This window comes from Jaculus jaculus, chromosome 6, assembly GCF_020740685.1.
Source record: "Jaculus jaculus isolate mJacJac1 chromosome 6, mJacJac1.mat.Y.cur, whole genome shotgun sequence".
NCBI lineage: Eukaryota > Metazoa > Chordata > Mammalia > Rodentia > Dipodidae > Jaculus > Jaculus jaculus.
Genome location: NC_059107.1, coordinates 19837019 through 19852910, shown reverse-complemented (window position 1 = coordinate 19852910; position 15892 = coordinate 19837019).

Genomic DNA, 15892 nt, shown 5'->3' with positions numbered 1-15892 from the left:
GGTCCTTTACAGTCGATAGAGCCTTCCGCACCCCCACCCTATAACTCCCCTGGGGACACATGCCGCTTCATTAAAACAAAAACCTGGTCGCGGCTGGCCTCCGCTAGGAGGGGCTTCTATTATGGCTTCAAAAAAAAAAAAAACTCTTTAGGAGCTCGCACTCTCCAATATTTCCCACAGCTGGTCGCTCGACAAGCTTGTTTGGGGCTTAAGTATTGCTTAGTACATTTTGCAAAATTGCCTGATAAACTTATCATTCCCTACACTAAGGAACAAGTCCAAATTTTGTGTGGCACAGTAGATGATTGGAGCATTCCTATGTGCGCCTTTCCAAATGTCATAGATAATCATTACCCAAAGAGCCCTATTTTGTCTTTTGTTGAAAACAATTTGGTTTACTTTCCTAAAATCACTGTTCAGGAGCCTATTACATCAGCCCCTGCCATTTTTACTGATGGCTCAAAGTCTGGTCGTGGGGCCTACCTGGTACAGGGATCGGAGCCTATAGTAAGAATGTTCAGACCTGACTCTCCTCAGATTGTTGAATGCTTAATAGTCTTGGAGGTATTTCAGACATTCCCCACTTCCTTTAATTTGTTTACAGATTCCTTGTATGTGGCCAATGCAGTGGCTAATTTAGAGATCGCTGCTTCAGTTCGCTCCTCTAGTCTAGTGTCTAATATTCTTTTACAACTTCAATCTTTAATTCTACAACGAACTTGCCCATTTTATGTTTCTCATATCCGAGCCCATTCCTTGCTGCCTGGACCCCTGTCACAGGCTAATGACCTGGAAGATCGGGCTACCAGGCTGGCCATGGTTTCCTTAGGAGATCCTAAGGCTTCAGCTATAGAATTTCATAGATTATATCATGTGCCTGCAAATACTTTAAGACTCAAATTTCTCATTTCCAGAAATGAGGCTCGAAACATTGTAAAGTCTTGTCAATCTTGTGTTACCTTTTTGCCTTCCCCACATGTGGGCATCAACCCTCGGGGCCTGCGCCCTGGAGACCTTTGACAAATGGATGTAACACATCTTCCAGAGTTTGGAAGATTAAAATACCTACATGTTTCAGTGGACACATGCTCCGGTATTATTTTCACCTCACCATTGGCAGGCGAAAAGGCCTCTCATGTAAAGACTCACTGCCTAGAGGCCTGGGCTGCTTGGGGAAAGCCACACCATTTAAAAACTGATAATGGCCCAGCATACACATCTGCTGGTTTTCGAGCCTTTTGTGCTCAAATGCAGGTAACCCACACCACTGGCCTTCCTTATAACCCACAGGGCCAGGGAATAGTAGAAAGAGCTAATAAGACCTTAAAAGCTCTTTTATTTAAACAAAAAAGAGGGATAGCCGAGGATGCTACTCCCAAGGAAAGAATATCTTTAGCTCTTTTTACACTCAATTTTTTAATTTTGGATTTCCATGGTGACAGCGCAGCTGATAGACATGGAAAATCTCTAACTTCTGTGCCGAAAGAAATGGTGATGTGGAAAGACATCTTGGATAATAAATGGAAAGGACTGGATCTTGTGATATTAAGATCCAGGGGAGCTGTTTGTGTTTTTCCACAGGACCAAGATTCTCCGCATTGGGTTCCGGCTCGCTTGGTGAAAACAATTATCCGACCCCAACAGGAGGCTCCTGGAGACGGAGATGCCTACCAGGATGGAGAGAAGGATGGAGAAAAGGAGAGCCTTATTGATGATCCTCATCCTGTGCCTGGAATGTAGGGGAGAACAGCATTGGGGCATTATGTCTGCATTTCCCAAACCCATGCCAGTATACCACTCCCCTGTGGTTTTTCCCCGTTTCTTTACAACAGAGAAGGAACTGGGTCTTCCCATGGTGAGGAAAGACACCTTTTCCGTTTCTATCGGAGAACAGCGGAGTTTCCAGGCATCAGGGACATTGTGCTTTACGCTTGATCCAACTTATGAGGACTGTATGGTCTTAAAGAAACAAGCCTTTGCTTGGTTCCACGGGGACATGATTTGGGAAAGAAATGACCAACAGAGACGTAATGATTGGTATGGTCCAGAGAATAAGACTTCCCAATATAAATTTGGTAACTATACCTATACTGAATTGGCAATCTGGCTTAATGGAACATTTCTGGTTGGTGTAAACATATCAGACAAAGCATACCAACCATGACTTGCTCCTCATTGTTGGGGAAGTGATGAAGGGGAAATCTGGCCGTGGTCTGACTGTCAGTCTACCAGTGTTGGCTGGACGAGTAAGGGAAAACTCTTTAATTTCTCCCCGGACATGAGGGGTCCCCATCCCTATCCGGCCTTATGGACTGGGGGATTTTTCAGACAAGATAGAAGGTATAATCCATTTTCAAAGTGGATTTTGTGTGGAACAAATGGAAGCTGTACTGATTTCACACCTTTAGTGTTATTACAGGGAGGACAAGTTGCTTGTAATAATGTGACTGCAGTCTTTAGTGAGAAGGAGCAGGTGGTGGAGGAAGCTGATGAGAACTGGGGTGCTTTATACAAAACTATCAACACCACAGGGGGAATTATGAGCATTGGACATGGGTGCCAAACTAACGCAAGAAATGCTACTTTCTCCCTGGCACCAGTTTGCATTCACCCACCGTTTATGTTTGTCCTCAGTAATTCCTCCTTTAGTAGCTGCTCCAATACCTGCTACCTCTTGTCCCAATGCTGGGATGCTCCAAAGTTTAAAAATGCTATGGTCCTTAGGGTCCCTCGTTGGGTCCCTGTGCCTGTGGAAGCTCCCAGCACGCTGACTTTATTTAGGAAAAAAAGGGATTTTGGCATCACAGCAGCAGTTATAGCAGCCGTGGCTGCGATAGCTGCTGCCGCTACTGCGGCGGGTGTGGCCATAGCTTCCTCAGTACAGACGGCTGAAACTTTGAATAACTTGGCTACTTCTACCTCAGAGGCCTTAGACACTCAGACAGCTTTAAATTCTCACTTAAAGGGTGGTATCCAAATTTTAAACCAAAGAATAGATTTAGTCCAAGAACAGGTTGATGTCCTTTGGCAGCTAGCTCAGCTGGGATGTGAATGGAAGTATAATGCATTGTGTGTTACTAGTGTCCCTTATGAAAACTTCACCAGAGCTGCTAATCTGTCTCGTAGTTTGTCGCTAGCCCTCTCGCAAAATTGGTCTAAGGAATTTGATAGGGAATTGGAGGAATTAAGACAAGCTATAGTACATATTAACTCCACACGAGTGGATCTTAGCTTGGCAAAGGCTTTACTTCTTGGATATCATCTGCATTCTCCTATTTCAAGGAATGGGTAGGAACTGGAATGTTTCTGGTATGCTGCTTAGGAGGGTGTGTGCTTTGCCTATGGTTGGTCTGTCGCCTGCGAACCCAAACTAGGAGAGATAAAATGGTCATTTCACAAGTGCTCGCTGCCTTAGAATGTGGCTCCTCTCCCCAAATCTGGCTGGCAGCCTTAAAGGGAAAATAGCTCCCCTGGCCCTTGCACCCTCGGGGTCTCAGAGTACCCATTGCACGAGGATGGGCAGGAATATGGTAGCTTTCGTTTGACCGCCGCCTTTGCACTCTCAGGGGACCTGTCCCATTGCACTGAGGAAGGGGAGGTTGGACTTCTTCCCTTGATCGGTCAACACATCATGAGGTGCGGACCTGATCGGGAAGGCATGTTTTCTCTTTACGCTTGGCCATTTTATTAAACAAAAAAGGAGGAGCTGCAGGGAGCGGCTACAGACGCCATTACAAGATGGCTCTGACTTCCTGCTGAGAGTGGTGACGAACAACCCCCTACTTGGTCATATCCTGGCCACAGTCTTGCTTGATGTTGCGCGTGCACATGATGTAATACATCCTGGGCCTATCCCGTGGCCCTGGGTGATGGGTGAGCAGGTGGCGGCCAATCCGTAGGTGCCTTGTAGTATTACACCCTATAAAAGCAGCTACACTCCTGCGCCCCGGCCCCTTCGCCATCAACTTTCCTGTTAACCAAGAGGCTCTCCAATAAAGTGTGATCGAGAAGGATCTTTGTTTGCTGGTCGTTCTTATCCTGCTGGTCAGGAAGGTCGCAGCAACGATATAAATCCACCTAAAAGTATTAATGCATCAGAAATGTCCTCCACTGAGAAAGAGTTAGAGGAAATGCCTGAGAAAGAGTTCAAAAGAATAATTATAAATATGTTCAAAGAGGTCAAAGAATACATGAAAACAATCAAAGAAGAAATCAAAGAGGAAATCAAAGGAATCAAAGAAGAGGCAGGATACCAATTTAATGAAATAAAGAAGGCAATACAAGACATAAATAGGGAAATAGAAATAATAAAGAAAAACCAGTCAGAATTACTAGCAATGAAGAACACAGTTAATGAAATAAAAAACTCTGTAGAAAATCTCACCAGTAGGATGGATGAGGGAGAGGACAGAATATCTAAACTAGAAGACCAGGTGGCAGACCTAATGCAGTCCAACAAAGAGAAAGACAAACTTATAGAAGAATATGAGTGGGAATTTCAAGATATTCGGGACACTATGAAAAGATCCAATATAAGAATTCAGGGCATAGTAGAAGGAGAAGAACTCCACTCCAGAGGCATAGTAGGCATCTTCAACAAAATCATAGAGGAAAATTTCCCCCACATTGGGAAAGAGGTGCCAATACAGATACAGGAAGCCTTTAGAACCCCAGCCAGACAAAACCCAGAAAGAACCTCTCCTGGCCATATTATAATCAAACTTCCAAACACACACACCAAAGAAAAAACATTGAAAGCAGTTAGAGAGAAAAATCAAGTTACCTACAAAAGCAAGCCAATCAGGATTACAGCAGATTATTCAACACAAACTTTTAAAGCCAGAAGGGCTTGGAGTGATATATTCCAAGTTCTGAAAGATAACAACTGTCAACCAAGGTTACTTTATCCTGCAAAGTTATCCATTCAAATAGATGGAGAAATAAAGACATTCCATGACAAAAGCAGGTTAAAGGAGTATTTGAACACAAACCAGCTCTACAGAAAATACTTGATAGAATCCTCCATGCTGAACAAAAGGAAAACCACACATATAAGGAACCTAGAAAAAACAAGCTATACTCAAATACCAGTTAACAGAAGAGAGCACAGGTAGAACCAGAAACACACACACACACAAAAATGGCAAACATAAATACACACCTTTCAATAATATCTCTTAATATCAACGGTCTCAATGCCCCAACGAAAAGACATAGATTTGCAGACTGGGTTAAAAAGCAGGATCCTACAATTTGTTGTCTCCAAGAAACTCACCTTTCTACAAAGGATAGACATTATCTTAGGGTGAAAGGTTGGAAGACGGTGTTTCAAGCAAATGGGCCTAGAAAACAAGCAGGGGTTGCTATCCTAATATCAGACAGGGTAGACTTTAGTCCGACGTTAGTCAAGAAAGATAAGGAAGGTCACTTTATATTGATTAAGGGCACACTCCAACAGGAGGACATTACAATCCTAAACATATATGCACCTAACATGGGGGCTCCCAAATTCGTCAAACAAACACTATTAGAACTAAGGTCACAGATAACACCAAACACAGTGGTGGTGGGTGACTTTAACACCCCACTCTCATCAATTGACAGGTCATCCAGGGAAAGAATAAACAGAGAGGCATCTGGACTAAATGAGGTCATAGAAGGAATGGACCTAACAGATATATACAGGACATTTCATCCAAAGGCTGCAGAATATACATTCTTTTCAGCAGCACATGGAACATTCTCTAAAATAGACCATATATTAGGACACAAAGCAAATCTTAACAAATTCAGGAAAATTGAAATAATTCCTTGCATTCTATCTGACCACAATGGAATTAAACTACAAATCAGTAGCAAGAAAGCTATAGAGCATACACAAAATCATGGAAACTAAACAATACACTACTAAATGATGAGTGGGTCAATGAAGAAATCAAAAAATATATAGAGTCAAATGATAATGAGAACACAACATACCAAAATCTCTGGGACACAATGAAGGCAGTTCTAAGAGGTAAATTTATAGCCTTAAGTGCCTATATTAAGAAATTAGAGAGGTCACAAGTAAACGACCTAATGCTTCGCCTTAAAGCCTTGGAAAAAGAAGAACAAGGCAAACCAAAAAGTAGTAGACGGGAAGAAATAATAAAGATTAGGGCAGAAATTAATGAAATAGAAACAAAAAGAACAATCCAAAGAATTAATGAAACAAAGAGTTGGTTCTTTGAAAGGATAAACAAGATTGATAAACCCTTAGCAAATCTGACCAAAAGAAAGAGAGAAGAGACACAAATTAATAAAATCAGAGATGAACAAGGTAACATCACAACAGATTCCAGAGAAATTCAAAAAATTATAGGGACATACTATAAAAGCATATACTCCACAAAGTATGAAAATCTGAAAGAAATGGATGATTTCCTTGATCTATATGACCTACCTAAATTAAATCAAAATGAGATTAATCACTTAAATAGACCTATAACAAACATGGAGATCCGAACAGTTATCAATAATCTCCCAACTAAAAAAAGCCCAGGCCCGGATGGATTCACTGCTGAATTTTACCAGACTTTTAAGGAAGAGCTAACACCATTGCTTCTTAAGCTTTTCCAGGAAATAGAAAAAGAAGGAATCCTACCAAACTCCTTCTATGAGGACAGCATCACCCTGATACGAAAACCAGGCAAAGATAGAACAAAAAAAGAAAATTACAGACCAATCTCCCTCATGAACATAGATGCAAAAATTCTCAACAAAATATTGGCAAACAGAATACAAGAGTATATCAAAAAGATCATTCACCCTGACCAAGTAGGCTTTATCCCAGAGATGCAGGGATGGTTCAACATACGCAAATCTATAATTGTAATACATTACATAAATTGGTTGAAGGACAAAAATCACATGATCATCTCATTAGATGCAGAGAAAGCATTTGACAAAATCCAACATCCCTTCATGATAAAAGTCCTACAGAGACTGGGAATAGAAGGAACATATCTCAATATAATAAAGGCTATTTATGACAAGCCTACAGCCAACATATTACTAAATGGGGAAAAACTGGAAGCTTTTCCACTAAAATCAGGAACAAGACAAGGGTGTCCACTGTCCCCACTTCTATTTAATATAGTTTTGGAAGTCTTAGCCATAGCAATAAGGCAAGAGACACACATAAAAGGGATACAAATTGGAAAGGAAGAAATCAAGTTATCATTATTTGCAGATGACATGATTCTATACATAAAGGACCCTAAAGACTATACTAGCAAGCTGTTAGAGCTAATCAAAACCTACAGCAATGTAGCAGGATACAAAATAAATACACAGAAATCAGTAGCCTTCATATATGCTAACAACAAACACACAAGAGGATGAAATCAGAGAATCACTCCCATTCACAATTGCATCAAAAAAAATAAAATACCTTGGAATAAACCTAACCAAGGAAGTAAAGAATCTATACAATGAGAACTTTAAAACACTCAAGCGAGAAATTGCAGAAGACACTAGAAAGTGGAGAAACATCCCTTGTTCCTGGCTTGGAAGAATCAATATCGTGAAAATGGCAATCTTACCTAAAGCAATTTACACATTTAATGCAATCCCTATCAAAATTCCAAAGGCTTTCTTCATGGAAATAGAAAAAACAATCCAAAAATTCATTTGGAATCACAAAAAACCTCGAATATCTAAAATAATACTGAGCAACAAAAAAGAGGCTGGTGGTATCACCATACCTGATTTTACCCTATACTACAGAGCCATAGTAACAAAAACAGCATGGTACTGGCACAAAAACAGACATGTAGATCAGTGGAACAGAATAGAGGACCCAGATGTAAGCCCAAGTAGCTATAGCCACCTGATATTCGATAAAAATGCCAAAAATACTCATTGGAGAAGAGACAGCCTCTTCAGCAAATGGTGTTTTGAAAACTGGATATATATCTGCAGAAGGATGAAAATAGATTCTTCTCTCTCGCCATGCACAAGAATTAAGTCCAAATGGATTAAAGACCTTAACATCAGACCGGAAACTTTGAAACTGCTAGAGGAAAAAGTAGGGGAAACCCTTCAACATATTGGTCTTGGCAAAGACTTTCTGAATACAACCCCAATTGCTCAGGCAATAAAACCACAGATTAAACACTGGGACCTAATGAAATTACAAAGATTTTGCACTGCAAAGGACACAGTGAAAAAAGCAAAGAGGCAACCTACAGAATGGGAAAAAATCTTCGCCAGCTATATATCTGATAGAGGATTAATATCTAGGATATACAAAGAACTCAAAAAGTTAAATAATAAGGAATCAAACAGGCCAATCAAAAAATGGGCTATGGAGCTAAATAGAGAGTTCTCAAAGGAAGAAATACGAATGGCATATAAGCATCTAAAAAAATGTTCTACATCACTAGTCATCAGGGAAATGCAGATTAAAACTACATTGAGATCCCATCTCACTCCTGTCAGATTGGCCACCATCATGAAAACAAATGATCATAAATGTTGGCAGGGATGTGGAAAAAAAGGAACCCTTCTGCACTGCTGGTGGGAATGTAATCTGGTCCAGCCATTGTGGAAAACAGTGTGGAGGTTCCCAAAACAGCTAGAGATTGATCTACCATATGACCCAGCTATAGTGCTCCTAGGCATATATCCAAAGGACTCATCTCATTTCCTTAGAAGTACATGCTCAACCATGTTTATTGCTGCTCAATTTATAATAGCTGGGAAATGGAACCAGGCTAGATGTCCCTCAACAGATGAGTGGATAATGAAGATGTGGTACATTTATACAATGGAGTTCTACTCAGCGGTAAAGAAAAATGAAGTTATGAAATTTGCAGAAAAATGGATGGACCTGGAAAGTATTATACTAAGTCAGGTAACCCAGGCCCAGAAAGCCAAGCGCCACATGTTCTCTCTCATATGTGGATCCTAGCTACAGATGACTGGGCTTCTGTGTGAGAATGAAAAGACTTAGTAGCAGAGGCCAGTAAGTTGAAAAGGAGACATAAAGGGTGGAGAAAGGAAGGGAGGAGGATACTTAATAGGTTGATATTGCATATATGTAATTACAATGATTGTAACGGGGAGGTAATATGATGGAGAATGGAATTTCAAATGGGAAAGTGTGGGGGTGGGGAGGGAGGGAATTACCATGGGATATATTTTATAATCATGGAAAATGTTAATAAAAATTAAAAAAAAAAAGAAAAGAAATCTTACTAACAGAAAATGATTGACATTGGACTTCCAGATAGTGTTGGAAGTGGAGCCATCAACTTAGATTTATATATATATATTTTTAATATTTTTTGTTCATTTTTTATTTATTTATTTGAGAGTGACAGACAGAGAGAAAGACAGATAGAGGGAGAGAGAGAGAATGGGTGTGCCAGGGCTTCCAGCCACTGCAAACGAACTCCAGACGCTTGCGCCCCCTTGTGCATCTGGCTAACGTGGGACCTGGGGAACTGAGCCTCGAACTGGGGTCCTTAGGCTTCACAGGCAAGCGCTTAACCGCTAAGCCATCTCTCCAGCCCTAGATTTATATTGATTTGAAGACCAACCTATTAATACTACTGTTCATTTCCTGAAGACGTTAGCCAGATACCAGGAAGACAGTGTGTGCTTAAGGAGCTAGAGTTATTTTTTATTGGTATTATTATTTGAGTCATTATAGGCCATTGTAGTTTAAAGATCTTAAGTCTGTGATACATATTTGCTTTATACTCAGGCTCTTGAAGTTATAAATATGAAGATCAACCTCTGATTTATGGGAGCAATTATTTCTGAAACTTCTCTGACAGATGGTTGTGTACCCTCTGCAGAAATATCTTCATTAACAAGACCTTCACAGTTTCAATTAAATATTCATAGTGAAATTGCCATCAACTTGCTAGGAAAAATTAATATTTCTCAAAAGTGAAGGGCATGCCCAGATTTCCACATAAAGACTATTTTCTTACTTTTTTCTAAATATTTTAGTCATATACACAAAAATACAAGAAATATAGTAATCCACTAATTCATTTGTACTTTGAATCCAGTATTATATATCACATGTCTTTTCTTACTGCTGTTATCTGTTCGTATCCATGTGCTAGTTTTTTATTTATATAGAACTTTGGATTCTCTGAAATGTAACAATGGCTGTGAATAATTATCAAAACCTGAACAATTACGCAGTAGAGCTGAAAAGAGTACTTGAAAGATCATCTTTGATGTAAGAATATGTAAACCTCAAAAGTAATTGAAGATAAATAGTAATGCAATAGAGAGAAATCATCTTCAAAATGTATAAATTAGCTCCCTAAAAGTGTTCTGTGACTTGGAGTAATTCAGAGTGAATTAGGCATAGACTTCAAGGTAACACATATATGGGGTGGAAATGAAATACTACAGAGTTCAAAACCTCACCTCTTCTCGGGAAGTAGGTGACAGATCCCACCTACCCCATGCCAAACAGTGAAAGGAATGGAATGTGTTCGAAACTGAGGGAAGCAGAAATCATTTGCACTACGTTAACTTAATTTGCACAATCTCTGCAAAGACCCCGGGAAGTCATTCTATTGAAGAAAAGCTTAAATTATAGGTGGTGTGTTTTCTGTGCAATGAACTTGGGTTATTAAAAGTGCTAACTAATCTTATCAACCACCTATTGTTAGCAAAATTGTGAAATTCATTATAATATTTCCCCACAGAAAAATTTCCAGCAATTCAACCAAGTGAACTTATTTAACACGCAGGCATTTGTTGAGTACTGATTTTATTCTTGCTGAAACATTATGGGGAATGTACTGCTGTACATTTGGTTTCTCCTTTCTCCCATCTTTAAGGAGTTTCCTATACTGGCAGGCATAACGAGGAAGAGGCCATTAACCAAGTATCGGCTGCTTGCAGACAGAACCTTGGTCCCATCTATCAATGCACTCACTTCTCTGAGCATAACGTCCAACATGGTTGAATGAATAATTTTAGAGCTGGAGAAATGCCAGGTAGATCAAAGTTCAGTATAAATCGCAAAACACAAATGTCTTAGATGTGACTGAGAGAGAAGTGATACTGAAAGTATTTGAGCTGAGTGAAGAATGAAGATTTCAACAGGCCATTACTAAGGGAAAGAATGTTTAAGAAATAGAATTCACCATGAGTGAATTCATCAATAGAAGAGAGAAAAAAAATTTAATTCAATGAATATCAGAAATTATTTTTTCTTCTTCTATTATTATTGTTATTAAACATATTTTGTACATACATCATGGGTTGGTACCCTCTTTTCCCTCCTCCCTGCCTCATTCTTCTGGGGACCCTCCTCAGTGGGGTTGCAGGTATTTCCTGTGGGGCTGTGGGTTAGGCACTGTGGGAGCAGCAGTCAGTTATTTTTGGGGGAGGGAGAGGATGACTCTGGACACAATGTCTCAACCTGTAGCTCTTACAATCTTTCTTCCCCCTCTTCCACAAAATTCCCTGAGCATTGGTGGGTGTGTTTTAAGTCTACTTCAGTGATGAGCTCTTAGGAGCCTCTGGATCTCTGCTTTAGTATGTGCTGAGTATCCTCAGGGTCTATCTGCACCCTGGTGCTGATTATCATGTTCAGCATGGGAGCGGCACTCTTTCTCATCTCCCGGATTCCTCTGTGGTTTCAGCTGGGACTTGGTTGAAGTGCAAGCAGTTGCTACTCACAATAAGATGCTGGTCAGAGAAAGATAGGAGGTCTCCCAAACAAGACAGCCTTCTGTCAAAGCACTTGATTACCCACCTGAGGCAAAAGGTAAAGCCCTATTACTGAAGACATTTGCTGCTGACACAGAGCATGGATAGATCTGGCTGGAATGCAGAAGAAAGCTAGTCCCTTGAGAGCCCACCTGGTACTGGAAAGCAATACATGAGCTGCTGGGGGAAAGTGGCCATCAAAGGTCTGTGAAACCAAAGGTCTAAGCTACACAGAAGCCAGCACTCTGAGGAGATATAGATGCTAGTGCAATAATGGCACACAGCCTTGGAGGATAACCAATAGCTTTCCAATTGGATAAGAGATCCATTCAGTATAAAGGAACCCATGCCTTGAATTGGGGACCAGATCCAAATCCAATGAAGACAAAGATTATGCTCTCCAGTGTCAAGCTTTCAGTAGTCCTTGGCTGAAACAGGGATTACATCCATCAAATTCTCCCTAAATCAATAATGTGTATCCCATTTGAACTATGATGACTTCACTCTCCATTGGACAATCTGTTGTTCTTTTGCAAAAAGTAGAGTGACATCCAAGGAGGAAGTATTTTTGACCCTCAAAGTTTTAATTAAGTGGACTGGAGTAGAGTGCTTGCCTAGAATGCATAAGGCTGGTTCCTAGCACTGCATACACCAGGAAAGGTGGCAAACCAATATTAAACAGTTACCTATTTGGATGATCACTTACATGGAAATCATGGTTAAACACTCTGATGATGCAGTTAATAAACATGGTATCTGAAATAAGAAATCAAGGACAGCTACCACATCCTACAGTAGCAGTCCACTGGATCTATAAAATATCAATTAGCTAGGAGAGTCCCAAAGCATCCCATGTACTGCATAAGAACCTGAAATAACTCATGATTATGGTGGATAATGAGTAGTGATTTATCAGAGAATAATGTGAGAACTTTATTACATACATGACTAAAACTAATTTCTTAAGTTGATGTTTAAATATAAATAAAAATTATGGAAAATACAGAATAACTTTCTTTCTTTTGAAGTTTTGAAAGAGGATATAATTAAGTACCCAAGGTGGGGGCTCACAATTGTAGTTTACCTGCCTCTTAATGCTTGGATTACAAACCTGTAACAAATTTAATAATGTTAAGAGAGTTATTATGGGAGAGCATAGGAAATAGCATATTGTTTATAACTTATGACTTAAGAATGTGTATATGAATATGTATATATTTACACATACATATATATGCATAATATTTTTCCTGGTTTTCCACAACTACACATTAAAAAAAAAAACTGAGGCCAGGCATGGTTGTGCACACTTTAATCCCAGCACTTGGAAGACAGAGGTAGGAGGATCACCATGAGTTTGAGGCCACCCTGAGACTACATAGTGAATTCCAGGTCAGCCTGAGCTTGAACAAGACCCTATATCTAAAAGCCAAAAAGCCAAAAAATTAAAAAGAAAAAAAAAGTTCTTATGTAGCTTTACACAATTGAAATCACAATACAAACTGAGTAGCATTGAAGTTAAAATTTATTTCTCTAGGCTAGGGAGATGGCTCAGTGAATAAAGCATTTGCCAAACAAGTTAGTGCTGAATCCCCAGCTCCAGTAAAGTGGTGGTGCGTGTCTGTGATTCCAATGGGCTGAGGGTAGAAACAGAAGAATTCACAATTTGTGAACCATTGAGCCTGGTGAACACAACAGTGAAGAACAGAGATCTTGCCTCAAAACAAGGTGGAAGGCATGTACCAACACCCAAAACCTAGCCTGACTTCCATACATATGCCATGGTACACATGCTATTTGTGTAACCTCCACAAACATGCCATGGCATGAAACATACCCATTGCCCAGTCACACACAAGAAAAATTTTCATTTCTGCTTTATATTTTACTTTGATCCTAATGGTAGGCTGAGAAAGCCAATATCATATAATTGGTAGAGGTAAGATATGTGAACTTTTCTGAATAATTGCCAAAACATTTTCTCTCTTTCTTTCTTTCTTTCTTTCTTTCTTTCTTTCTTTCTTTCTTTCTTTCTTTCTTTCTTTCTTTCTTCATATGTATATATACACACACACACACACATATGCATATTTATATAACATACATATATATTAAAATATTCATTTTGACAATTTTATACATATAAATATTTTCATCATATCTCCCCATTACCTTCTCTTGTTCCACCCCCATTCCTACTGAAACCCTTTTACTTCCTAAATAGTCTTGCTTCTGCTTTGATGTCTCTTTAAAAGAAATACCCCACTGAGTATGATTAGGGTTGTTTGCATGAGCATGGTTTGGAGGGCATCTACTGTAGTACAGGCAACTTATCAGTGGCTACTTCACTGAAGAAAATACCATCTACCACCCTAGCAACCACTGCCTGTGAATAACTCCTAAGGGAGACATGGAACAAGGGAACCTCACAGGTCCCTCCTCGGTCAATAATAGAATGTGAACAAGGCCAGCATTGTTCAGGTTTTAACAAGTCACCACAGCTGTTATGGGTTTATGAGTACAATACCCATGTCAGGTCCTAAACACAGGACTTCTCCTTATCTTCTGGCTCTTATGTTCTTTCCACCACCTCATTCGAGGATGTTCCCCAAGCTTCTAAAAGTGGAGCAGAGCTCAAATTCAATCAGGAAGCAGTTGATTACACCCATAACAGTCATGTCATTATTGCACCACTTGGTGCATCTTGCCTGGCATGTCCGTTGTGCAACACACAGGGAATACAACTGGGTTAGATTGTTGATGACATTTTCCCTGCAGCCTGCATAGCATCTTTCCACATTTTGACAGCTAGCCACCAGAAAGGAAGCTTCCATCTCTTTTCCAGCTTTATTTCTCTATGTTCTGTAACCAAATATGTAGTATCTTCAATAGTAGCGTCTTACCATCCAGTTCTGGTAGGCAAACAAGATGGTACTTCTAGTCTGCATTTTTTATTTTTGATGGTACGGGAGCCCTACAGGGTTCTCTGGCCAACAAATCATAGGGAAGTACCTCACTCATGGTGCTGAGGTTTCATTTAACAACCTATGGCTTCTAAGTGCAGTTCTCTACCCATGAAGGATACCTTCTTTCAAACGCTTTAATTTTTGTTTTAATTTGCTTACAAAGTAGTAGGTTTCCATATAGTTCTCTTTCCCATACATCCTTAGTTTTAGTTAACTGTCCTCTCACCATTTTCCAGAACATTCTGCTATCTAGAAGCAGCATTCAGGGGATCCCTGTGAAAAGATTATATCTGATGCCCATCTCCTCATGTTCTCATGCCCCACAGAAAAGTTGAGCCTCTGATAAGAGAATTCATCTTAGGGCACCTCACTGAAAGCCCCTGCGACATGTATCCGTTTATATTCCCCCCCCCCATTAAACCTCACCTTGAAATATCTCTTGATTGGACTTGATTGGGTCATTTCCCTTGTATGCAGTACATTTGTTAATGCTGTTGTAAGTTATTATTGAACTATTCATTTGACAGTGGTAATACTTTTAAATAAAAGGTTCCTCTCCCAAGTAACTTAAATTTAACTCTATCTCAATTTTGTCTCTAAGGACTAATTTAGTCAATGACTTCCACATACATTATGCTTTCCATTCATCACCAAAGAATTGTGTATTGAAACACTTGTTTTTAATTTCTTCTTCAATTCACTACATATCCTGGGTCCCAAACTTAAGTGTTGATGATTTTATGTAATATGTGGGAGTGTGGCAGATATAATTTGTTACAATTAAAATCATGTTACTAAGGATCACTTTTCAATCAGTTTTTGAAATTTAGCCCATATACACTAGAAGGCATGAAAAATTGGCAAATGGTGAAAGCTTGACGGACTTATTTAACAAGGTGTTAGTGTTCATTCATAGCAAAGGTATTAAATGGATTTAGTGCCTCAAAGGGATGCTTGAAAGAGGCACAGATAAAAGCAGAAAGGCTAGCTAGACAGAAAATTATAAATTATGTCTTCCTGTCTTCTCATGAAAGAAAAAAAATAATCTGGAAATGTCTCTTAAGCCAACAAAAGAAAGGAAAGGATGCTTTCTAATTCAAATAATACATTCTTGCAAAACTCGATTCATGACTTTGTTGAAGTCCAATAGGAAAAGTTATAGAATATTTGCAAAAAGTTTGAATCTTCCTTTGTTA